Raw genomic sequence first — 26208 nt, forward strand, 5'->3', positions numbered from 1 at the left:
TGCTCTGCAATTCGTTTCGAATTCTATATCGGATAATTTCGTTAAATGACTGATTAACTTGTACACAAATTATGTCGAGCGTACAATATTACAATGTGAATAAGCATGTGTGTGTATGTGTATGTGTGCGCGCGCGGATGTGTGTGTAGATAGCCAGATAAATAGATATAGATACATACACGCATAAATATATTTATATGTATGTATGTATGTATGTATGTATATATATATATATAATTTTCATACCAAGGGAAAAGTTTATTTGTTTTTATTTTATTTTTATTTTAAAAACAACGGTCATTCAACACGTTGGAGTTCCGCTTTAACTTCTCTTTCTCCCTCTCTTTGTCTTAATATATATATATATATATATATATATATATATATATATATATATATATATATGTATATAGGGAGAATTCACACAAAAACAAAAGACGAAGACAGGTGATGTAGACAACAAACAGATGTATTAGTATAACGCTCGGGAATTCAAAAATTCTTTAATGTTTCGAGCCTACAATCTTCCACAGAAAGGTACACAGTAAGAAACAAGGAGAGAAACATATATATATATATATATATATATATATATATATATATATGTACAGATTTGTATATTTTGTTTTATGTGTATTCCCATGCGTATAGTTGCACATCTAGACATGCTCATATATACTTAAATGATAAACGTCTGGAAAGTTTCACTTGTTTATATAGTTCCATTGATGGCTTGAATTTGTAATCTTCGAATCAGCTTCTTCTTTTCTGGATTTGGGAAGCCTAATTTCTCAAGATTGGCATTTAGGCACTCTGTTACATATCCCAGTGCCCTATTAATTACAGGTAGAAACTTCTATGTTTGTTTGCATGTATGTATGTATGTATGCATGCATGCATGTGTGTGTGTATATATAATCCAAACAAAATATCAGTGTTTGCAACAAGCATTCATTAATTAATGAAAATGGTATACAGCATTTCTTAATTATCACGACTAGTATTGTATCCTAATTTGTCTACACTATAAATGACCACGAAAATAAGTCCCTTCGCGAGTTAACGAAGTCTGTTTAAACAGCAAAAGAGCTGAACCCCGGATCTTGTCAGTGGCGTCTACTGTCCCTGCACACAACTAGTAAAACATGTAGCTTAACTGCAGTTATACCTTTGCATAGTAAGGCTAAAAATGTTGGTATAATAAAAACACAGGGTCATAGGTGTAACTTTCGTATCTTCTATACGTATCGTCTGACTGTGTGTTTGTCAGTCTATCTGTCTGTCTGTATCTCTCATTCTTTCTCTAGACATATGATACACACACATACATATACACATGCATACATTTATACAGGCATATAAAGGGAGAGAGATAGAGAGAGAGAAACAGAGGGGATGGAGGGGGGAGAGAGAGAGAGAGAAACAGAGAGTGAAATACGTAACAGTGTAAAGGTTATCAGTCAGCTAAATTTCTCATGAGTTGATTCAAAAAGTTATGTCATGCAATTTAAATGGCACTACATAATATATATTTATGTATATACATACATGTGCGTGTGTATATATATATGTATGTACATATTCATATATATATATATATATATATATATATATAATACGTGTGTGTATTTTGATAGAAAGAGTGAGAGAGATACATATATATGTAATATATACATATATACAAATATGATATACAAAATAGAGATACATACGTATATATACATACATATTTATATATATATATATATATATATATATATATATATAGGTTTGTGTATATATATGCGTGTGTGTGTATATATGTATGTATATATATAGATATATACTTTATATGTATATATAGATACACAAAGATGAATTTTCATGTGTATATATATGTATGTATGTGTGTGTGTGTGTAACTACTTGTGGGTATATATATTTTTAATAAAACTGTATTGACGGAATTGCTCACAATTACCTTAATTTGCTGTTGAATGACTACTGACTGACATCATCATCATCATCATAATAATAATGATGATAATTATAATAATAATTATTATTATTATTATCATTATTATTATTATTAGTAGTAGTAGTAGTCGTCATTGTGTGGTGGTGGTGGTGATGATGATGGTGGTAGTGGTGGTGATGACGGTGGTAGTGTTTCGGGTGGTAGTTGTAGTAGTGGTAGTAGTTTCAATTTTTTAAAGATTTTTTTTACCTATGATGTTGTTAATAGCAGTGAGTAGCTGAAAGAGAAAGGGAGAGACAAACATAGAGAGAGATAAAGAGAGGAAAAAAGACAAGGAGACAGAGAGACAGAAAAAGAGGGAAAGACACAGACAGACAGTGAGGGGGAGAGAGATAGAGAGGGATACAAGGAGAGCTAAACACGGGGAGACAGAGATAAAGAGAGAAAAACAAAGATAGAAAGAGACAAATAGAGAGAGAGAGAGAGAGAGAGAGAGAGAGAGACATTAACAGTCATAGATGCATATATAAGACGGAGAGAAAGAGGGAAACAGAGAAAGTGAGTGAGAGAGAGCATTAGAGATAGAGGCAGACAGACAGAGACAGAGATAGGCAGTCAGTCAGGCAGACAGACAAGAGACAGACGGAGAGAGACATTAGAAAAATATGATATAGAAACGATGAGGTTCGAAAGTTATACCACAATGAATGATAAGACGGGGGGAGAGAGAAAGAAGATAAGAAAGAATAAGCTAAGGATAGAAATAGAATGAATAACTTGAGGAGTCGAAGGAAGGGAGGGGAAGAGAAATGGGTCAATTAGTTGATTTCCTATTGAACAGCAATACAATGAAATGATTATAATTCTCATTTAGCTTGAGAAGGAAACAGTTTTGCTCTGATAAAATAATCTACTTAGGAATATTTTAAACATGATGAAACTCAGTGATGTTGAAACATTTATTAATGTCTATTGACCATGGAGTAGGAGAAAGACAGAGAGGGACAGAAAGAGAGAGAGAGACAGAATAGGTGGGAGAAAGAGAGGGAGAGACAGAGAAAGGGACAGAAAGAGAATGAATATTTGGGGAAGTAGAGAGGGAAGGAGAGGGACAGAGAGGGTGAGGTTAGGTAGTGTAGAAGGCAAAGACTGAGCACATCGAAAAAGGACGAGATAGAAAGCATATGTGAGAGCGAAACAAGACAGAATTTCTAGAAACAACACATTCAGTAAAGTAATATCTATATATAATACACATATATATACATATACAAATATATATATATATATATATATATATATATATATATGTATATATATATATATATATACATGTTTATATATATATATATATATGAATTCAAGTAATCCGATAGTATTCATGAGAAAGCTCCTTAGTTTGTCATAGCGTAGACCATATAGGACTATATGGTAATATACATGAGAAAAGAAAAAGGAGATTATAAAGATATATAAATGATGGAGAAAAATGATGAATTTTATTTAACAATAAACATTGAGAAATCGCTACAAATTCGTTTCAGTAGTCTCAAAACATGTAAATAGCTTATACTATCGTATCCAATAACAAAGAAGCTACTCACATGACTGCATTAATTTATACACACACACACACACACACACACACACACACACACATATATATATATATATATATATATATATATATATATATATATATATATATTCCCAACAAAACCAACGAGAAGGTTAGTTGGAAGGTTATTCTTGCGCTTCAAAGATAACTTAAAAGAATCAGAAACGATGCAACATTCCCTTTTCTTCCTGGGAAAAGAAAGGATCAGAACGTAGGACCTGGCGCCAGTCCTGCTTCTCCTCAGTTCAAAACATTCGAGCCAAATCGACTCCATCATCGAGTCCAACTTGGTGGAAGAATGAAGGCACGCTGTTAAAGTACTTCTCCACTAAATGGAAACCTTACCCGTCATTGTGGCTTTGTGGCATGAAGCAAAGCAGACCTAGCCGTCTACTCAAGAAAACGTTGTTGTTGTTGGCACTCCGACGCTTACGACGTCGAGGGTTCCAATTGATCCGATCAACGGAACAGCCTGCTCGTGAAATTAACGTGCAAGTGGCTGAGCACTCGACAGACACGTGTACCTTTAACATAGTTCCCGGGGAGATTCAGCGTGACACAGTGTGCAACAAGGTTGGCCCTTTGAAATACAGGTACAACAGAAACAGGAAGAAAGAGCGAGAGAAAGTTGTGGTACAGCAGGGTTCGCCACAATCCTCTGCCGGAGCCTCGTGGAGCTTTATGTGTTTTCGCTCAATAAACACTCACAACGCCCGGTCTGGGAATCGAAACCGCGATCCTATGACTGCGAGTCTGCTGCCCTAAACACTGGGCCATTGCGCCTCCACACCCAAGAAAACACATAATAAATAATCCACAAGCATTCAAGCAAACTGTGTCCGCAACTTCTTTCACTTGTCAAAATGTTTGCAAGGTAACAGCAGGCCTCAAGAGACGCATTCGTGACTATAGAACATGATCAATGCTTTATTTTACTGAACTCTCACATCTCGTTCACGACAATAGAATCCATCATATATATACATATATGTGTATGTGTATGTGTGTGTGCGGGTACGTTTCTTCGGTGTTATCTTCAGATAGTTATAAACTAAATAACTCAAACTGTTAAATCAGAAACGCAGGTATGACATTTTTCCTGTCATTTGACTTTGCATTTACAACAAGGAGACAATTATAGTTTATTAAAACGGAGTGCATGAACCTAAGTAGAAAAACTTTGCTGATGAAACAACCATCCTGCATAGAATAGTACACACACACACACACACTCATTAAGACATAGGCTGACAAATACACATATACATGCACGAACGAAAGCTAGATTTGTAACTTTGCAAGCATTATTGATACTAAAATAAAAACTAAAAATCAACATAAATTACTGAACACGGGAAATAAACAAAAGATGTGTGTGTGTGGGTGTGGGTGTGTGTTGACAGAGTGAAATAGAGAGATAGAGAGAGAGTGAGATAATTACGCTTCATGTACAATACTTAATTATGGAGGCGAGTTTCTAGTGAGATAAATGTGTAGTCTACATACACATCTATGTGTGTGTCTCTATGTATGTATGTATGTATGTATGTATGTATGTATATATGTATGTATATATATACGCACATATAAATAAATACACACACACACACACGCACACGCATATAACTTTTTAAAGGGGAGAAGAGTAGGGGTGATAAATATTAGTGGTTTCGTGCTTTATATGTGCGAAAATGAATATACGAGATGGAGAAAGTGATAGAGGCGAGAGAGAGAGAGAGAGAGAGAGAGAGAGAGAGAGAGAGAGATGGACAGAGTGTGAGTGAGAGAGAGAAAGTGAATGAAGGAAAGAAAGAAAGAAAGAAAGAGTGAAGGTAAGAGAGAAAATATTTTGCATTCTGTTTATGTTCAAGAATTAATAAATTATTGCAAATTCTATTTTCTGCAAGAAAATGTCGATATTGAGTTTAGAAGGTTACTGTAATTAATGAGAAGTGGGACTGAGGTGATACTTGGAGTAGCGTCATGGTGAATTAGGGAGTACTGGTGTCAACACGTCTTAGCCTTAATTAAACTGTCTGTGTATGAGAAGTACAGATGTAGTGTTCATAAGCGCAGGCGTTGTTTCCCAGCCACCTAGTCCCAGGTTCTGTCCCATTGTGAGGCACCTTGGGTAAGTGTCGTCTACTATAGCCTCAGGCCGACCAACGTCTTGTGAGTGGATCTGGTAGACGAATATCTTTTGTCTTTTATATGTTTGTCATTAGACTGCGGCCATGCTGGGGCACCGGCTTGAAGAATTCTTAGTCGAATTAATAGAATCCAGTACCTGATACTTATTCTATCGATAACTCTTGCCGAACTGCTAACTTACGGGGACGTAAATATACCAGCACCGGTTGCCATGCTGTGGTGATGGACAAATACAGACACAAAGACACGCATGCATGCGCACACACCACATACACACACACACACACACATATATATATACGACGGGCTTCTTCCAGTTTCCGTCTACAAATTCTACTCACCAGGATTTGGCCGGCATCGAGCTATAGTAGAAGATATATTAGCACAAGGTGCCACGCAGTGGGACTGAACCCAAAACTGTGTGGTTAAGAAGCAAATTTCTTACCACACAGCCACGCCAGCGATTGACCTGTTATAAGAGTTTATAAAATTTTGAGAGATAAAATTTATAAATTCTTTCGACGTCAACAACCTCCAATTCTCGCTGGTAAGAATAACGTTTCTACAACGGAAAGAGAAGTTGGAAAGAACGTCTGTCGTGTCTACAAGAAATATAGGTTCGAATCCTATGGGCAGCCTTCGACTTCTTTTGACGGGAATAAGATTGATTTTCATTCAAATTATTCTCGATGAGGGTATGTGGTCAAATGGGATCCGAACGTATTTACTTATATACACACGCGTAAACAATTCATAGGTACTACCTGTACTCTACAAACTGCTGAGGCAACAAACCAAGAGAGTCACCTAAGCATGAGATGGAATGCTTTGCTGTATTTGTTCCGGCTCCATACGTTCTGAGTTCAAATACCACCAAGGTCAACTTTGCCTTTTGTCCATTCTTCTAAGGTTGATAAAAAATAAATCATCAAACAACCTAGAGCAGCAAATTGGCAGAATTATTAAAACATTGGATGAGATGCCTTGTGGTATTTGTTCCAGCCTTTTACGCTCTGAGTTAATAAGTGGTCGTCTTAACTGTGACTTCAAACCAACAACCCGGCCTTGAGGATCTGGCCTCACATCAAGTTATAATATCAAGCTACATAATAATCATAATCATCGTCGTCTTCGAATGTGTGTGCCTTTCATGCTGGCATGGGTGAGACCATTTGACAAGGTTTGCAGGTTCAAGGCACTTCAATCTTTCGTGTGTTTCTTACTTGTTTCAGTCATTAGACTGTGGCCATGTTGCAGTTGACTATGGCCCTGCATATATGGAATATGACCTTCCTTGTTTAATACTAAAGGGGAACGAGTTGAAAGAGATCTGGTTGGTATTCCTAACATGACGACCGACTGTGAAGTTGTTCTCCCTCGTTAGTGGGATCAACTTTATGTTGTAAAGAGAGTGAAACAGAAGAGAGACAGTCTCATAAATATAAAGACGATGTGTTGGAATAGAGGATTTTCATTCTCATAATCGAATTCTAAAAAGAAAAATGCATTATAATAGAAGAATAGAATGGTGTTTGATGCTTCATGAAGTACAATAGGCGACGAACGAAAGAACAGAAAATAGAAAGTTAAGTTTAATCTCCCTTTTACCTCCTCTCCTGTGTAAAGCAGATTGAAGAGCAGTAAAATGTAATTAACATTAAAACATACAGCCATGTTATAAAGAAAAAAAATATGAGAAAGCCAGATGAATAAAGCCATCAACAAAAGATCTTTGTTAACATCGAAGCAATAAAATATCGAACAAGCGAAACACGAACATTTTCCTGAAAATTATGCTGTAAACTGAGAACTGAAAAGAAAATATTTCGGAAGAATTTTATTAGTTGAAGAAGAAGAAAATCTGTCAGATATACCCACAGGAATAGTATACATTGTAAATAAACAGGATCTATAGAAGACCACAAGTACAGAGAGTGAATGAAGATTCAGTATGGAACAGCAGACGGGAGACGCTCACTGTTTAACTCGTGAGTTTTCGAAAGTGACGGTTTGGTAGACGTGTTAGAGTATCGGGCAAAATGTCCTGCGGTATTTCTTCGTGCTCGTTTCGTTTTAAGTTCCAATCCCGCCGAGGTGGATTTTGCTTTTCATACTTTCGAGGTCGATCGATTTTAAACAGTCGATTTGCAGAATCGTTGAAGTGCCGAACAAGATGCCTTGTCGTGTGTGTGTGTGTGTGTGTATAAGAATTTTAGTCGAACGAATCATTCGTAGAACTTATTATTAGTACTATTCTTTTTTGTAAAGCCTGGTACTTATTCTATCGGTCTCATTTGTCGAACCATCAAGTTACGTGGACGTAAACACACCAACCCGGTTGTCAAGCAATAGGAGGCAAACACAGATATAAACACACATATGTATACACTCGTGGTGGTGGTGGTAACGGTAATGACGTTGCTGATATCGACCACGACGACAGTGGTGAAGATGGTTTGTGATGATAGCTGTGGTGGTGGGTGGCGGCGGAGATGACGACGACGGTGACGACGATGGTGATGCTACAGCACTACAAATCATATTTCACACAATAGGTATTATGTTACGAAAATAAAAATAATAAACAGCCAAAAAACGCCATAATTTATTGCTTGTCCAAAGTCTTTTTCGTGTGTGTTCTTTCCTTTTCATGCACATGCCTCATTGGTTTGCGAGTATTAAGAATTAAGTGCGTAATATGTTGGTCCGAAATTCTTGTAAACTATTTGTTGGGTCTCTTTTCTTTTTAGTTCTTTTTCCCCTCCTTTTATTTTGAGAAAAGAAGGAAACTGCTTATAATAATATAACATTGGAAATTCTTCAGCTTGTCAGAAAAACAATCATTCAGGGGAAACAAGCAAAACAAAAATAAAATCAATAGCTATTATATACTCTATAATCGATCATAGACTGCTTATGATAAATCATTGCCTAAGTATATCATTTGACAGCCCTGCCCTCTACAAACAGAGAGTGGTATATTGTGGTTATTGTATAAAACCTGATGTTTTATAGATAATCATGAGTTAACGAACTATTGTCTGGCTAATGTGACAACTGACTGGTTTCGTGGGATGCTAGTTTATACGATTAATTTATAAGACAACAGATTCTAACTGATTCGATTTACTTTTTGGCAAGCAGTGCGGGTCATCTTGAGTTGACCAATAATAATTAGTAGTGTGCGGTAGGCAAGAAAGCCGGCCCTCTCTGTACATATACTTACATATATAGATACTCACACAAATGCATACGTATAAACACACGCACGCACGCACGCACACACACACACACAGACGTACGTGTTAAGTTAGTTTTAAAGAACAGCGGAAAGAGAATTTAGCACTGGAATGTAGAGTATAAATAACTGACATATAAATTATAGTAATAAACAAGAACACGCACAATATATATATATATATATATATATATATGTGTGTGTGTGTGTATGTGTGTGCATAAATATATATGTGTGTATGAGTGTATATATATATATATATGTGTGTGTATATATATATATGTGTGTGTATATATATATATGTATATGTATATATATATATGTATATATATATATATATATATATATGTGCGTGTGTGTGTGTATATGTATATATGTATATGTATATATATATATGTATATATATATATATATATATGTATATATAATATATATATGTATGTATATATGTATACACACACAAACACACAACATGTATATATATATATGTGTGTGTGTGTGTGTGTGTGTGTTTGTGTGTATCAATACAAGTAGAAGATAGTCAGAATTTGTATAAATATTCTTTATTGAGTGCTTCCATTCCCTTTAAGATTCGTCATGAATTGTGGGCTGCTGAAAAATTTTTTCTTCTCATATATTGGTCAAGCACATTTAGAACTTGACTCAACAAAATATTGGATCGAACTAAACGACCTTTGACCATAAAATCTGTTACCTCGCCACGCATTAGAAAAATCGATTGTTTCAATTTATATATGTGTGTGAGTTATTTGAAAAAAATCGCAGGTTCAATGCGTTTACTTGGGTTTGGGGAAAAGTATGTTTGAGAGCTGTTATTTGTCATTTTGAATCTAAATATGTGTATGGTTAATTTTTAGACAAAGCATATTGGAAATTTTTGGAGGCTTGGTTAGAGAAGAAGAATATTTTTTTAAATTCTGGGAAAGCTGATTTGATGAAAGGTCAAAAATTAAAACTTTTTATCAGTTGCGATAATTTGCAGCTTTTAGCTATTGAATAGCTCATAGGGTTCTTGGTTAGCCGTTCAGTGGCTGCTTTGTTATTAAATTCCTCAAATTGTTCAGATATACTTTTAAATGTGGGTGCGAGTGGGTTTGCGCGCGTGTGTGAGAGAGAAAGTGAGTGAACAAGAGAGTGAAAGAGAGAGAGAGAGAGAGCGTGTGTGTGTGTGTGTGTTTGTTTGCTATGTATTGTTTGTTTAAGAGTTAATTTTTCCAGTAATTTTAGTTCCAGTAATAAGAACATCATTATCGGTAATATCCAGTAATTACGTTGATTCATATGGAAAAGTAATTTTTTTAATGAAAATTTCTCTACCACTTAGTTCTAGGTTCAGTCCCACTGCGTGGCACCTTCGGGAAGTGTCTTCTACTATAACATCGAACCGACCTTGTGGGTTGATTTGGTAGACGGAAACTGAAAGAAGCCTGTCATATATATATATATATATATATATATATATATATGCACATATTTATGTGTGTGTGTTCGTCCCCCCCTCCGCCATCTCTTGACAACTGATGCTGTTGTATTCTAGGGGTTCGGCAAAAAAGGCCGATAAAATAAGTATTAAGCTTACAAAGACTAAGTTCTGGAGGCGATTTCTTCAACTAAAACCCTTTTAGGTGGTGCTCCAGCATTGCCGCAGTCAGACGACTGAAACAAGTAAAAAAAAAAAAAAAGAATACATTTAATATATGTACTATTTATACTTTTTGTTTTGGTGAAATTTTTTTTATAAAACTCGTTTTCATTTCTTTCCAGGATTTTGAGTTGTCCCTTGGGCATTTAGAGAATGAAAAATTCTTTCATCTGTATGAGAATGTATGTCTGTGTGAATCCCTAAGCCTACAGAACTACACAACCAATTTCATTCAAATTTTACACATGCCTTACTTAGGTTGTGTTTTAGTCAAAACAAATCTTTAACTTCTTGCATAGTTCGAGCCCACAGAAACATAATATCTCCTCCACTATTTAAGTATTACGTGTCAAAAGTGAAACAAAAACACTCATGTCAAATACTCTCACTTTAAAAATGAAACTTTTCCAGTATTTCAGTATCAAAACTGAAACAATCACATTTCGATACTGTAATTTTTGGGGGATTAATTTACACTGCATACGAAAATACAGACATATTATCACGGAACGTTATTAAACACTCACAGATCTACGCATATATACCTGACGACTGATATGCGTGAAGTGCCAATACGAAATTTTATTTTCATTTCCTTTAAAACAATATACATTTACTGTTCCATCACCGATTAATAATTATCGCAGCAGTTGCAAGGTTGGCAGGTAAATATAAAATTCTTTGTCTCTGTACAAGTGCTTCTATCTCCTTAATTTATACTGCATATAAAAGTACAGACATACTAAATACAGTACGTTATTAAACACATACACACGCATACACATCAACACATACACATACATACCTGACGACTTAATTTTTTTTATTAACCACACAGGGTCGAAACACAGAGGGAACTACACAAGGACAGAAAAAACACAAAAGTGGAGGAAAAATAAAATCGAACGAAAAGAATGGTAATGATAAATCAAAAGGTGGAATGACGTCTGCTCGAACCCCCACACTCCAGTTAACGTCAGTGAACGTTTTTAGGAAAAAAAAAATTGTCACGTGTTATTTTATTTTTGTCTCTTTCTCCTTGTTTTATATACTTTGTGGACGACTGACATGCGTGAAGTGTGAGTTGGCCAATGTCAATACAAAATTCCATTACCGGAGGATAATTATCACAGAAGTTGCAAGGTAAGACATAAAATTCTTTGACTCTCTGTAATAATTATTGTGGTATTTACCGTTAAATTAGCAGTTCCATACATGTGCTATCTCGTTCATTTGCTTATATTTCATAAATTTACACTGCATACAAAAATACGGACATAATATATATTTACAATTGCTTACAAAAATAGAGATTAATGTATATTTTTTCTATGTTCATAATTTTTATGTTTACAATATTGAAACCGAAGAAAAGACGTAATCTCTCCAGAAACACGTATAAAGCGAGGACGTTTTAGTAGTAGTAGTACTTTTGGTAACAAGACCAGCTAATTTCAGAGATGGGGGGAAAGGGAGTCCGTTTACATCAACCTAGTGTTGAACTGGTACTCATTTTATCGGCACTCGAGAAGATGAATGGCTAAGTCGAACTCTGCAGAATTTGAACTCAGACCGTAAAGACGTACGAAATACCACTTAGCATTTTGCCTGGGATGTTAACAATTCTGCTAGCGCACCGTCTGTAATAATAATGATAATAATAATTATAATTATAATAATAATTAAAAAAGTGATAATGATGAGAATTAACCGTTTTGTTAAATTTTCTTAGAAAATATTTTTTTCTTTCTAAGAGTAAATATAATTCGATTTGCTGCGGTTCCTGAGTCATTCCACTATTTGTGGAAGACATCAATAAATCCATAGGGTGAGATATACAACCTTTCTGGTGTTATTTCAGGATCTTCCTTGTTAGCGATGTCAAAAATAGAAGCAAACCATCGCAACTGAAGGTCAAACACAATAAGATTAATTTCTTATTACTTACTGAAATAGACTGAGTAGTCAAGAATAGCAACGACAAACGGTGTTAGTCATCCAGCGGCAGCCATCAACGACAAGATGCGGCCATGTTTACCGGAAATCCACGTCGAAGTATAACCACGTATATGGTTATATGCAAGCATATGTATATGAATGTGTGTGTGTGTGTGTGTGTATATATATATATATATATATATATACATACACACATATACAGTAGAACCTCGCAGTACGAGTAATTTGCTGTACGAACCAAGACTCGTACGTATTTTTTGTCTTGAAGTACGAGTGGAAATCCGCAGTACGAGCGAGTTTCATAAAGGGTAAAACTCATTAATGATTTTTACCAGGTGGTCAGCGCGGAAATAAAAACCTCATAGTTAAATTTTACAAATATTTTATAATTATAATTATATACATAATTATAACAAGGGATTGGCTATATGCCTCACCAAGCACTGTAAAAATAGACACCAAAAGACACTATTACCACTATAAATTCTCGGAGAATAACACCTCACATAATATATAGAATTTATTTCTATAGTTAATAGATTTAAAGAAACGTTTCTTATTGTGATTGTATCAAATATTTTTTTGCAAAATTTTACGTGTGTGTGTGTGTGTGTGTGTGTGTGTGTAAATATTTTAACAAATGAGTCTTAAGCTGCCAATGCGGAGTTAAGTAATGATTTTCATTGTTCGATATTTACGCATATATATATAAATATATATTTATTATATCACGTGATCACGTGACCGACCAGGCTATCAGATGCTGTTACACATTGCTGGTCACAGTGCGCTTTTGTATTGATTTACCCTTCAAATGATGCCACCTCGACGGCTAGACGTGCAGGCCAACATTTCCCACCGATCGAAGCGGGAATGGAACAATGTGAAATGAAATGTTTTGCTCAAGAACACAACACGCCGCCCAGTCAAGGAATTGAACCCACGATGTAGCGATCGTCAGTGCCACAGCCGAACCACTAGTCCACGCACCTTCACATATTTGTGACATATGTATGCGTATATAAATATATATTTATTATATATGTATGTGTAAGGCGGCGCGCTGGCAGAAACGTTAGCACGCCGGGCGAAGAACTTAGCGGTATTTCGTCTGTCTGTATGTTCTGAGTTCAAATTTCGCCGAGATCGACTTCGCCTTTCATCCTTTTGGGTGATGCTTTTTTTTTAAGCGTTGCTGTTATTGTTAATAAATATGTTGAATAATTCAATGTACATGATACACGAAGGAAGATATTTTACAAAAGATATGCATTCTTGTTATGCAACACTTGCGTACTGGGGTCGATCTAATCAATTGGCTTCTTCCCCCCAAAATTTCGGGCTTTGTGTATGTGTCTGGATCTGTGTTAAAACTGGTGTTTATATGAGCTCGACAAATCGTCAAGAATAAAAAGGTACCAGACTGAAATCATTCTTGTGGATCGCACTACTCAGCATGGCTGCTGTCCGAGCACGCGTGTGTGCGCGTAAGCGATGGCGCTTGTGTCTGTGCCTATATATAGGCATAAATATGTTTGTTTACACCCGAGGGAAAAAATAGATCATCGATATTCCCGATTTTTTTTTCACTTAGCAGAATGCTATAAACAGCTGTAGAAATTGATGTTGCTTTTCAGAAAATAATTATTTGTTCATGGGAGTTTATTTTTGAAATTCAGAAAAAAATTTTAGCTTATTTTAATACTTTTATTTTGATTTTATTTCTTTCATATTTTTTATTTTTATTTATTAAGAAGGTTTTTAAATGAGGTAGTTTTGTGTCATTATATAGAGCATGTTCTCTAAGCCTTTAGGGTTTCCAGTAAAAAATATAAATATATATATACATATACACACACATACATACACACACATTAGTTTCTATTGAAAAGAGAGGGAATAATATTTCGTTACTTGATTAAAGTTGATGGCTTCAGGCACCATTAAAAATAAAGCATAAAGAAAGATTAGATGTTCCATTAACCATTATCTGTCAAACTAGGAAAAAAGGTGGTCAATAACATTAAAATAAACAAAAATAAAACGTGTGCGATAAATTTAGACTCTGGGTTCAAGAGATAAAAGTTTCCTCTGAAAATTGGTTGCTCTTGACTGGAAGGAAGTATATTTTGCAGATGAATTGAATTCGAAGTATTCATGTAAAACATCTAAACAGATATACACTTAGATCTCTTAAATATTCGGGATCTGTGCCTTTCATCCTTTAGAGGGTCGATCAAATAAGTACCAGTTACGCACTGGGCTCGATTTAATCTACTAGTCTCCCACTCCGAAATTTCAGCCCTTTTGTCTATAGCAGAAAGGATCTTCATCATCATTATTAATAATTCGCAGAATCTGCACAGCGCTGAAATACCATTTTCTGAGATCAAATTCTGACGTGATCTCTTTTACCATATTCCCCCATCTATACATACGGTCCATTCAATTGACTATACACAATGTCCTCATTTACCACCACCACACCCTTCCGCCCCCATTCACACTCAACCACTTTTTGCCAATGCACATAATCTATTATTCAAAAGACTATTTCGGTCTTTTGAAAGGAATTATCCGTTGAGATTTAACAATAAATCTTCTCTGGTCCTTGTAACAGAGATTATTGCAAAATAAAAGCAGTTTTTACAATAATTCATTCATCAGAATCTTTGCTCAAGTGTCTATCTACTGACTTACTAGCCGACTACCTATACACTATGGAATTCACCTGGTTGCCAACGTATTTTAGATCTTTTTCTCTCTGATGGCTATACAACGATAATTCTACTCTACACATATTTTACAGTTGGTTACTATCACAAGCTTCAAAGGCTCATAAGCTTATCTTTATAATGAAATATTCCACTGCTGCATTTTTTATTTATTTATCGTTATTCTTTTATTTTCTGTTATGTATTTCCATGCATTGTTATTTATTGTTCTCGTTATATCTATCTTTCTTTGTAATTCATGTTTTGTCTTTCTTTAGTATTCTTTACTATATCCTTTTTTATCATTTTTTTCTGAATAGTTGATACGAAACTATACATTTGTATATCTTTCAGTCTGCTCCTCCCTAATTACATCAACTCCTCAATGTATATGTCTTAAACATAAATATATATATACATATATATATATATATATATATACATATATATATATATATATATATACATATATATATATATATATATATACATATATATATATATATATATATATACATATATATATATATATATATATATATATATATATATATATATATATATATATATATATGAATAAATAAATAAGAAAATATGTCTGAACATTCAATTTGATATCAATATTTCCTGCTGTAAAACAGTGTTAGAACATATCAATATATATTAATCTATATTGGCCTATATATTGCAATACTCTTCTGATATTCTTCTTCCATGAAAACTCAACGTCATCAATAACAATGGCGGCTACAGCTATGATTTAGAATCCAGACAATCAATTCTACTTAGAGACGCTAACGGAATTAGTTAGGATCGATATATACATATATATTTATGACATCGTAAGTATTTGGGAAATTATACATAACTTTTCAAGTTAGTTGCGAAAAAAAAAAATAAAGGAAGATAATTTTGTCGATCACTGTCGAACTTTCTCCCTCAAAAAAAAATAAAATTGTTTTGTGTTTATAGGTTGAGCAGCAGTCGACTTTATGTCTGGAGATAATTGTCAAAGTTATTATTTCATCGATTTTTCTTCACTGATCTATAGATTATTTTACATTTTTGGCAAAATTTCCCCAAGAATATATTGTGTTTTCACATAGAATAATTAATAATGCCTCGAACACCCACTCACGGACACACAGACAGAAGCTATAGGCTTTCTTCGTCCATCTGTACTACAATATAAACGATGGATCAAAGAACACTTGTGTAAGCTCGTAAATAAGTAAATAAAATGGAAGAGAGAGAGAGAGAGGAAGACAGGCAATATGATCAGTGTTTTTATACAAAAAGGATTCAACAGTAAGACATTTAAAGACTACTCTAGGCAATCTCCGACTGAATTAATCGTTTATTTGATATTTTTATCTAAATATTCAATAAACTATGTCCAGAATAACTTTCGAGAGCTAAAAATTCTTTGCACTTTTAAAAGGCCTTCAATAACATCACCCAAGTGGAACCGTGGTCAGAAAACTGGAAGGATGTATTACTGCATTGCTCTTTCAAATCTCTGGTTTCAAATCTTGTCCAGATCAACTTCGCTTTTTACCTTTACAAGGATTCATAAATATAGAACTAGTCTTGTACTTGGGGGGCGATTATTACTATTAGTATTATTATTGTTCAGTAGTTTTATTTTTATAACGTGCTTTCACTTCACTACCAAGCGCAACACTGTGTGCCTTGGATACATGCTGTAGTTTGTTGTGATGCTCTTATTTTTACTATATTGAAAGTGTTTTGCGTAGGATGTGTGCAGTGCCCAGTAGTGCAATTTTCTGTATGTTATATATATTTGTAAGTCCTGGTGTTTTTGTTATGTATTTGTCTGAATATTTTTTTTATTATACCTGAGGCACCTACTATGATAGGAATTGTTTCTGTTTTTAGATTCCACATTCGAGTTACCTCTATTTCCAGGTTTTTGAATTTTGAAAGTTTTTCCATTTCATTAAGGGAAACGTTGTTATCTACTGGTATTGATACATCAATTAGAAAGCATTCTTTTTTCTTCATGATCTTTGACATTATCATTATTATTATTATTATTATTATTATTATTATTCCTTCATAATCCAGTGTAGATAAAAAATGCACCAGAATCTTTAGTCATCTGTCAAGTCACAACAAGGACCTCAGACAGATAATACTTTCCTTAAGATGTTCCCAATAAGGCTGCTTTTTGCAAGACATCAATCTTGCATGGGATTTCCAGTTGTCTTAAAAAGTTTTGAAGTTTCAATGGGACTGAGCCCAATGCTCCGATCACCACTGGTATCACTTTTACATGACCCTCTCGCATTCCATACAGTTTTGCCATTTCCACTTTCAATTTGGAGTACTTGGTTATTTTTTCAACCTCTTTACTCACAACATTCATGTCATTTGTTGTGGCTACATCAATGACCTGACAGTATTTGTCTCTCTTATTCAATATGACAATATCCGGCTGAAGGTGTTCGATTACACGATCCGTCTGAAAATCATAATATCCTTACCTTTCCATCCTCCCGCATAACTTTACTTGCTCATGCTCATACCAGTTCTCTGTTACTTCATATTGGTATTTACAACATAAGAGCCAATGAAGATACGCACACACTTTATCGTGGCGGCGCTTGTATTCTTTTTGTGCAAGGATCCCACATTCACTTACCAAGTGGGTCACATTTTCCACACTCTTTCCACAAAGTCTGAATTTCTGGGTGTCAGACGTTTTATAGATGTTATACTTCACTGAATTGGTGGCGAGAGCCTAGTGCAGCAATGATCAGGCTTTCGGTGGTACGCTTCAAAGCACTTCGCTCAAGCTATGCCCACGATGTTGTATTATCCTTAACGTCCTGTGTATTCCTTTCAAACTGTCCATGCATTCTCATTCCAAGAAGGTCTTCTTTTCTCTTCTCCTCAGCTCTTTAGTTAATCTATTCCTTGCCCATCTTCCTACAAATCTATATATGGGGTCACCAAACATTTTTAAGTGCTTAAGGTCTCTACGGGTATTAATCAGGCCCTGGTAAAAATGCATAAGCGATAAAGCAATCATACTGAAAATGTTGAGACAATGAATGATATTAACATCACGAACGTATATATTCGCAAGCAGCCTAAATGACCAATATATATCCAGATTTTGTACCGTGTTCCTGTCTGAAAGATTTACAAGTCTTCAGGAAACCATAGCGCTACAAATAAACGGATGCACGCCGGAAGGACATTTATTACAGTGTTTAACAAAAGGAAGACTAGCTTGATTCTGAAAGACAAATTTACAGGAAGCGTTCTCTCAAATGACCGACCAATTATATGTCTGCTTCTTTTGAGGAAAATCTTAACAGGGATAATTTCAAGAGAAATACGCCAAGACCTATGTGAGAAACACCTAATGATTAAGGAAAAGAAAAGTTGTTGAAAAAATAGAAAAATTCAAAGGAAGGAAAAACTAATTAGTGACAAGACAGTCTTGAGGAATTGCAGGAAGTAATTGACCAATTTTGTGCACCGTATGGCTCGGTTGTAGAAAAACATAAGGCCTAATCCTCTAATTGTGAATCAAGAAGTGCCTAGACATGGTCTAGAACCCAAGCAATGCTAGCCTCTTATTGAAAAATAAAAACTACGATGGGATAATGGAGAGTAAAGTTAAAATCTGGAGGGAAAAGGTTAGCAGATACAGAAACCAGAAGAGAAATATTTCAAGGAGGATAACCTCTCATTTGTAATCTCACTGATACTGTTGTCGATTATACTAAACAAAGTTCAGGAAGGAGAAAGAATAGAGAAATAGGATTTAGCTATTTAAAGAAGATTTAAAGCTTTGTGGCAATGATAAGAATCAACTGATTTCCTTAGAATAAACCATTTGGATATTTAGTAGCGACATTAGAATGACATACGGAAATTATTGAGATGTGTTATTATAAATATGTGGAGAAGAATCGGGAAAATTCATAAAAATTGCAGGAATAGATAGATCCGATGACAATATAAAATTACTAAAAGTAGCAGAAACATAAATATCGGAGAATACTGAGAGGCAATAAAATATAGAAATGAAGGAAGTCGCCAGTAAAGAATATTTCCGAAGATCTTAAACTCCAAACTAAATGCAGGAAACGTTATACAAGCAATTTATTTGAGAATAGCATCGCTAATAATGGAATGGCACAGGAATTATTAAGTGGAAGAAAGACGAACTGAAGGATATCAATGGGAAAATGAGGAATCGGCTCACAGTGCATAAAATCTTGAATCCTCAATCACACTTGGAGATTTTTATACTGGAAATGGAAATAAAGAGAAAGAAGGTTAACGAGTGTAGTTGAACTGAAGGCAAATTTATCACACTATCTAGAAAAGAAAATAGAAATTCTCCTACGATTTCTGTGAAGAGACCTTCAGGACTATTTACAGAAATCTTAGAAATCGTAGACCTAGAAGGAGAGAATAGGAAAAAGTAGAAGAAAGAAAAGAAAAAAATTGGAGGAAAGAAGTTTCATTCAATGCTTTTTGTAAAAGACAGAAGAGATAAAGGCTGACAAATATACCCTCATCTGGTTAACGAAAGACGTACGGAAGAAATAAACGGAGGACTGGATTTAGCAACCGAAGATCAGATCCTCAAAGTAAATAGGATCATGATAATGATAGATTAGCAAGACTATTCACCAAAATATAGAATGTGTGATGATTCTGATGAGATAGCTTATATTCTAATGGCATGTCCACAGCTCGGTGTGAATGAATGCTGAAGGAATAAGCTTGTTAATAATGGCTGCAATAATTCACTGAAAATTTTGCAAGAGATTAAGTTTTGCACGTACAGAAAAGAGCTATGACCGTTTTGAGAAATGGAAGTGGAAATTATCGAAAACGATAACCTGAGGTTGTTATGGGACAAACTGAAAAAAAAAAAAAAAAAAAAAAGATTACAAAAAAAACAAAAAACAAAAAAAACAGGTGTTCTAGTTGTCGATACCAAACAACTGTGTGTTGGAATCGACGTGGCATGCTGATCTGATGCCAGAGTCAAAAGGAAAGTAAAAGAAAAATCAAGGTTCACAGTTAGGCGTTTTCAGATTTAGTTTCATGTTTGCTGCACCTTTGGCGAGTTTCTTCTGCTTTCGACCCACCCCACCACTAATGGCTTGTGAGTGAATTTTGTGAACGGAAACTGTTGTGTGGAAACCGGTTGGTATATGGTGCCACGTGGTGTATAAGGTGCCACGCAGGGCGACTGAACCCGGGACCATGTGGTTGGGAAGCAAACGTCTTACCACATTGCCACGCCTGCACCTAGAATATAATTTTCTAAATGAAAATCTAGATAAATAAGATTAGCAATGGTGAATAGAGCATGTGAAACTTATTTCCTGCAGAAATGAATGTTATGATTTAACTACTTGTATCTTATTATGTAGTGTTTCTTTTTGCATGTTATATACAGACACTTACATGATTTCAGTTTTTTTTCTCTAGATTGTTTTCTGTTTTCTTATACTTATTCTGTTTTCTGTTTTCTTATACTTATTCTGTTTTCTAATAACACTATATTAATCAGTGATCATATTAAATAAAATCGGATTCATGTTGTGTGTGCTCCTGTTTGTATGTCTATATGCTACAATGTATGTATGCACCTACATACGCACGGATGGATAGATGGATGGAGGGACGGACGGATGGATGGATGGGTGAATCTAATTGTAAATTCAAACACGAATTATTTAGCTTGAACAACTTGTTTGAAATGACGAATATCAACAGAATTGCTACGATTCTCACTCATATATGTTCTATACTATACTTTACATATACACACACGCACCCATGCGCATGAACACACTCATACACACTTATACGTGATACCTATATATATATATATATATATATATATATATATATATGCGTGTATGTTAGTATGTGTGTGTGTATATGTATATATATATGCATATATGCATGTACACGTTTGTATATATATATATACATATATATATATATATATATATATATATATAGATAGATATGTATATATATATATACATCTTGTTGGCATGAGTTTTAATCATGTAGTTGAGTAGGAGAATTAAACGTAAAATGTCACGAATTGAACTACTTCAGGAGGCGGAAATATAAAACATTTATTACCTTTATCTTCTAAAACATACATTCATATATATACATATATAGTATACGTACGTGTGCATGTGTGTGTATCTGTGTCTATGTGTTAGGTGGAGTGTACGTGCGCCTGCATTTTCATTATTCCATTGCAAGGATTTAGAAACTTCGAGAGATATAAGATATACTGTTTTAACTGTGAAACTCGAATCAGATAAAGTTATAAATAACGCGGTGTAGAATAGTTTGTGAGGTACCATATCCCAACAGCTTTCTTCACATAAAATATCTTCTGATATCTCGTTTTATGAGATAAAAGCTATCCTGATATTGTACCTCTCAAAATACTGTGTAGAATTTTGAGTTTAGAAATACATGGATGGTATATATATATACATACATACATATATATATATATATATATATATATATATATGCGAGTAAAAATAAATACAAAAAAGGTGGGGTTTTTTGTATGATTGTGTATAGAGGAATATATTATTTTGTTTAAAAGAGTTCCAACACTGTCTGTTTTTTATGTTTTATTTATATTCCTGCAGAACCAATGTGGGGTATAGAATATGGAATATACAATATATAATATAATATACAATATATAATATAAAATAAAATAAAATAAAAATGGATGGCACCATGAAAGAAAGTATTGAATGTAGATGAAATTTTGAGTGTTCAATATAAAGGATCAAATATATAAATATAAATATATAAAGGCGACTCGAGTTTCAGGGCTATTTCCCTTCGTCATGGCCGGTATGACAGACTTTGTCATACCGGCCATGACGAAGGGAAATAGCCCTGAAACTCGAGTCGCCTTTATATATTTATATTTATATATTTATATATTTGATCCTTTATATTGAACACTCAATATTTCATCTACATTCAATACTTTCTTTCATGGTTCCATCCATTTTTATTTTATTATATATTGTATATTCCATATTCTATACCCCACATTGGTTCTGCAGGAATATAAATAAAACGTAAAAAAAAGAGTGTTGGAACTCTTTTAAACAATATATATATATATATATATATATATATATATATATATGAATTTGTGTGTGAAGATGTGTATTGAAACAGATATTGTGCGTGCGCTTAATTGGAGTATAAAAACACCATCCTGAAATACAACAATATATATATATATATATATATATATACATACATATATACATACATATAATACAAGGGATATATAAGCATGTATACACACATATATGTACATACTTACATCTACATGTGTATATAGATGCATATTCGGGTACAGGACGTTAGAAAAATGAACTACAGTCAACGGAACGAACACATATAGGAAAACAAATAGCCACTTGGAATTATTCCTTCATCAGCTGCCTCTATTCTAAACTAGGCGTTTCAAAGATACGCACACACACACGCACACACACATAAAGAGTTTTTTAAACATCGAATGGCTATGGGTGTCCACCCGAGTAAAATATGGACCAAGGGTATCCCTCCATATACCAAATTAGTTGAGAACAATTGCTATAAAGGCTCTTTTGTTGGTTCGGTTCAGTCTTAAAGTACAAAACTGAGATTTCCTGAAATTAAAATTTATTCATATTTACTGCCAAGCTAACGTGGCAGTCCAGAGAAATAGGACGAAGGCTGCTGTTGATTAGTTCCGAGAGGTGATCGCCTCTAGATAGCTATATGAGGCACAAATCTGTGCCCATAGAACCTTCGAACAGGTGTTCTAGTTGTCGATACCAAACAACTGTGTGTTGGAATCGACGTGGCATGCTGATCTGATGCCAGAGTCAAAAGGAAAGTAAAAGAAAAATCAAGGTTCACAGTTAGGCGTTTTCAGATTTAGTTTCATGTTTGCTGCACCTTTGGCGAGTTTCTTCTGCTTTCGACCCACCCCACCACTAATGGCTTGTGAGTGAATTTTGTGAACGGAAACTGTTGTGTGGAAACCGGTTGGTATATGGTGCCACGTGGTGTATAAGGTGCCACGCAGGGCGACTGAACCCGGGACCATGTGGTTGGGAAGCAAACGTCTTACCACATTGCCACGCCTGCACCTAGAATATAATTTTCTAAATGAAAATCTAGACAAATAAGATTAGCAATGGTGAATAGAGCATGTGAAACTTATTTCCTGCAGAAATGAATGTTATGATTTAACTACTTGTATCTTATTATGTAGTGTTTCTTTTTTCATGTTATATACAGACACTTACATGATTTCAGTTTTTTTTCTCTAGATTGTTTTCTGTTTTCTTATACTTATTCTGTTTTCTAATAACACTATATTAATCAGTGATCATATTAAATAAAATCGGATTCATGTTGTGTGTGCTCCTGTTTGTATGTCTATATGCTACAATGTATGTATGCACCTACATACGCACGGATGGATAGATGGATGGAGGGACGGACGGATGGATGGATGGGTGAATCTAATTGTAAATTCAAACACGAAACCGGTCTGTAAAATTTATTCGTTTTCATGTTAATGGATTCGATCTCGGTAAAGTGAAACCTGCAGATTAATGGACAATGTATCAACGGGTCATTCGATCTCTCTCTCTCTCCCTCCCTCGCACTCTTGTCCTCTCTTCCTTCGCTGTGCTTCCCTCCCCCTTCCCTCTCTTTTCTTCGGTTTCCTTCTCTCTGTCTCTCTTCCCTCCCTTTCCCTCTCTCCTCTCTCTCTTCTTCGCTCCCCTCCCTTCTCCTCTTCCCTCGCTCTCCTCTCCCTCCCTCCTCCCTCGCTCTTTTCTTCTCTCCCTCCTCTCTTTCTCTCTCTTCACATCTCACCCCTTATCATCTCGCTGTCTCTTCTCCACTGCCTGCCTGTCTGTCCGTCCGTCCGTCCGTCCGTCTCACTCTCTCTTTCTCCCTCTCGCTCTCTCTCTCTCTCTCTCTGTCTTTTCTTATTTTCCCTCTGTCGCCTAACTCTCCCTCTCCCTCTCTCTTTCTCACTCTGTCCCTTTTCCTTTATCATCTCTCTTCTCATCTTGCCCCTTTATCTCTCACTGTCTCTTCTCCATCCTCTCTCTGCCTGCTCTTTCTTTACATACCCTTGCTCCTAATCCTCTCCCTCTTTTCCTCTCTTCCTCCCTTCCTTGTTTCTCATTCCTCTCTCTCTCTTCCCTTCCTTTTCTCACCCCAAACTTTCATTCCTTCCCCCCCCCTCTGTTACTCTTCTCTCACTGTGTATTTCATATATATATATATATATATATATATATATATATTTCTGTGTATGTGTCTTCTTATAACTGCTCTGTGTGTTGTTAGGTAAGTTGGTTGGGAAGAATTCTAATGTTTTTATATAATTTATAAATACACTTCAAGTGAACACACTTTAACAGAGTGAGGTTAAAATGTAGGTCTGTGATCTGAAGAAAGCCCCACATTTTAACCTTTCTGTTATTGTGGAGTCTGTCTTTCGGAAACTATATTTTATGTTCAGTCTTCAAAAATGATCGATTGTGAACTACATCAATGACTTTCATAATATCAAATATACGGGTGAGATAACATCGTTGAATGTGAAGCTGAAACAGAGGTGTTGATGTTATTTTGGATTTATAATCTATAGTTGTTTGGATTTCTTGAAGAATTTTCCTATGATCAAAACTCTAGAGGATAACAATTCAAGAATCAATTAAATCGCTCCATTGTTATTCAATAACCACAAACTCAATTATCCTTATTAACCTTCAAATTGATGTTAATTTTTCTGCTTCACTAATGGATAACTAATTACATGGTTCCCATTGTATATTAGCAGAAACTAACGTTCCTGTAGATTCACGAAAACAAAAATAAGTAAATAAAACAGACAAAAAAAAAAACTCCTGGAAAAACAGGAAGAGACACGAAATGTTGTGAATAACTAAATTGCTGTTTACACTTCGGTTCTTAATGAGCAGCAACTTTGTATTTCAATATCAGTGACAAAATAGGGCGGCGAGCTGACAGAAACGTTAGCCCTTTGCGAAATGCTTAGCGGTATTTCGTCTGTTTTTACGTTCTGAGTTCAAATTTCGCCGAGGTCGACTTTGCCTTTCATCCTTTCGGGGTCGATAAATTAAGTACCAGTTACGCACTGGGGTCGATGTAATCGACTTAATCCGTTCGTCTGTTCTTGTTTGTTCCCTCTATGTTTAGCCCCTTGTGGGCAATAACGAAATAGGTATTTCGTCTGTCTTTACGTTCTGAGTTCAAATTTCGCCGAGGTCGACTTTGCCTTTCATCCTTTCGGGATCGATAAATTAAGTACCAGTTGCGCACTGGGGTAGATGTCATCGATTTAATCCCTTTGTCTGTCCTTGTTTGTCCCCTCTATGTTTAGCCCCTTGTGGGCAATAAAGAAATAAGAAACGTTAGCACGCCGAGCGAAGTTCTTAGCGGTTTTTCGTCTTTACGTTCTGAACTCAAATTCCGCCGAGGTCGACTTTGCTTTTCATCCTTTCGGGGTCGATAAATTAAGTACCAGTTGCACACTGGGGTCGATCTAATCGATCGGCCCCGCTCCCCCAAAATGTCGGGCCTTATGCCTGGAGTTGGAAAGAATATCAGTGACAAAATAAGAAAGCGACTGACATTAGTAATCTATAGGTTATGAGTTCGATTCGAAGGAAGAGGATACGTTGTTATGTCTTTTCTTTTATTTGTTTCAGTCATTTGACTGTGGTCATGCTACGGCACCGCCTTGAATTTTTAGTCAAATGAATCACCTTCAGTACTTATTTTTTAAGCTTGGTACTTATTCTA

At 35.1% G+C, this 26208-nt stretch overlaps 1 protein-coding gene across 2 annotated transcripts in view; it reads left to right on the plus strand.

Moving 5' to 3' along the window:
• Nucleotides 1-26208, plus strand: part of LOC106873040 (uncharacterized) — a 526342-nt gene that overhangs the window by 109370 nt on the left and 390764 nt on the right. For both annotated transcript variants that reach the window (XR_016238090.1, XM_089340317.1), the window contains exon 3: nucleotides 11466-11770. The gene's annotated coding sequence lies outside the window, so the exon portion shown is untranslated. The remainder of the gene's footprint in view (nucleotides 1-11465; nucleotides 11771-26208) is intronic.

This window comes from Octopus bimaculoides, chromosome 23, assembly GCF_046866305.1.
Source record: "Octopus bimaculoides isolate indiv1 chromosome 23, ASM4686630v1, whole genome shotgun sequence".
NCBI lineage: Eukaryota > Metazoa > Mollusca > Cephalopoda > Octopoda > Octopodidae > Octopus > Octopus bimaculoides.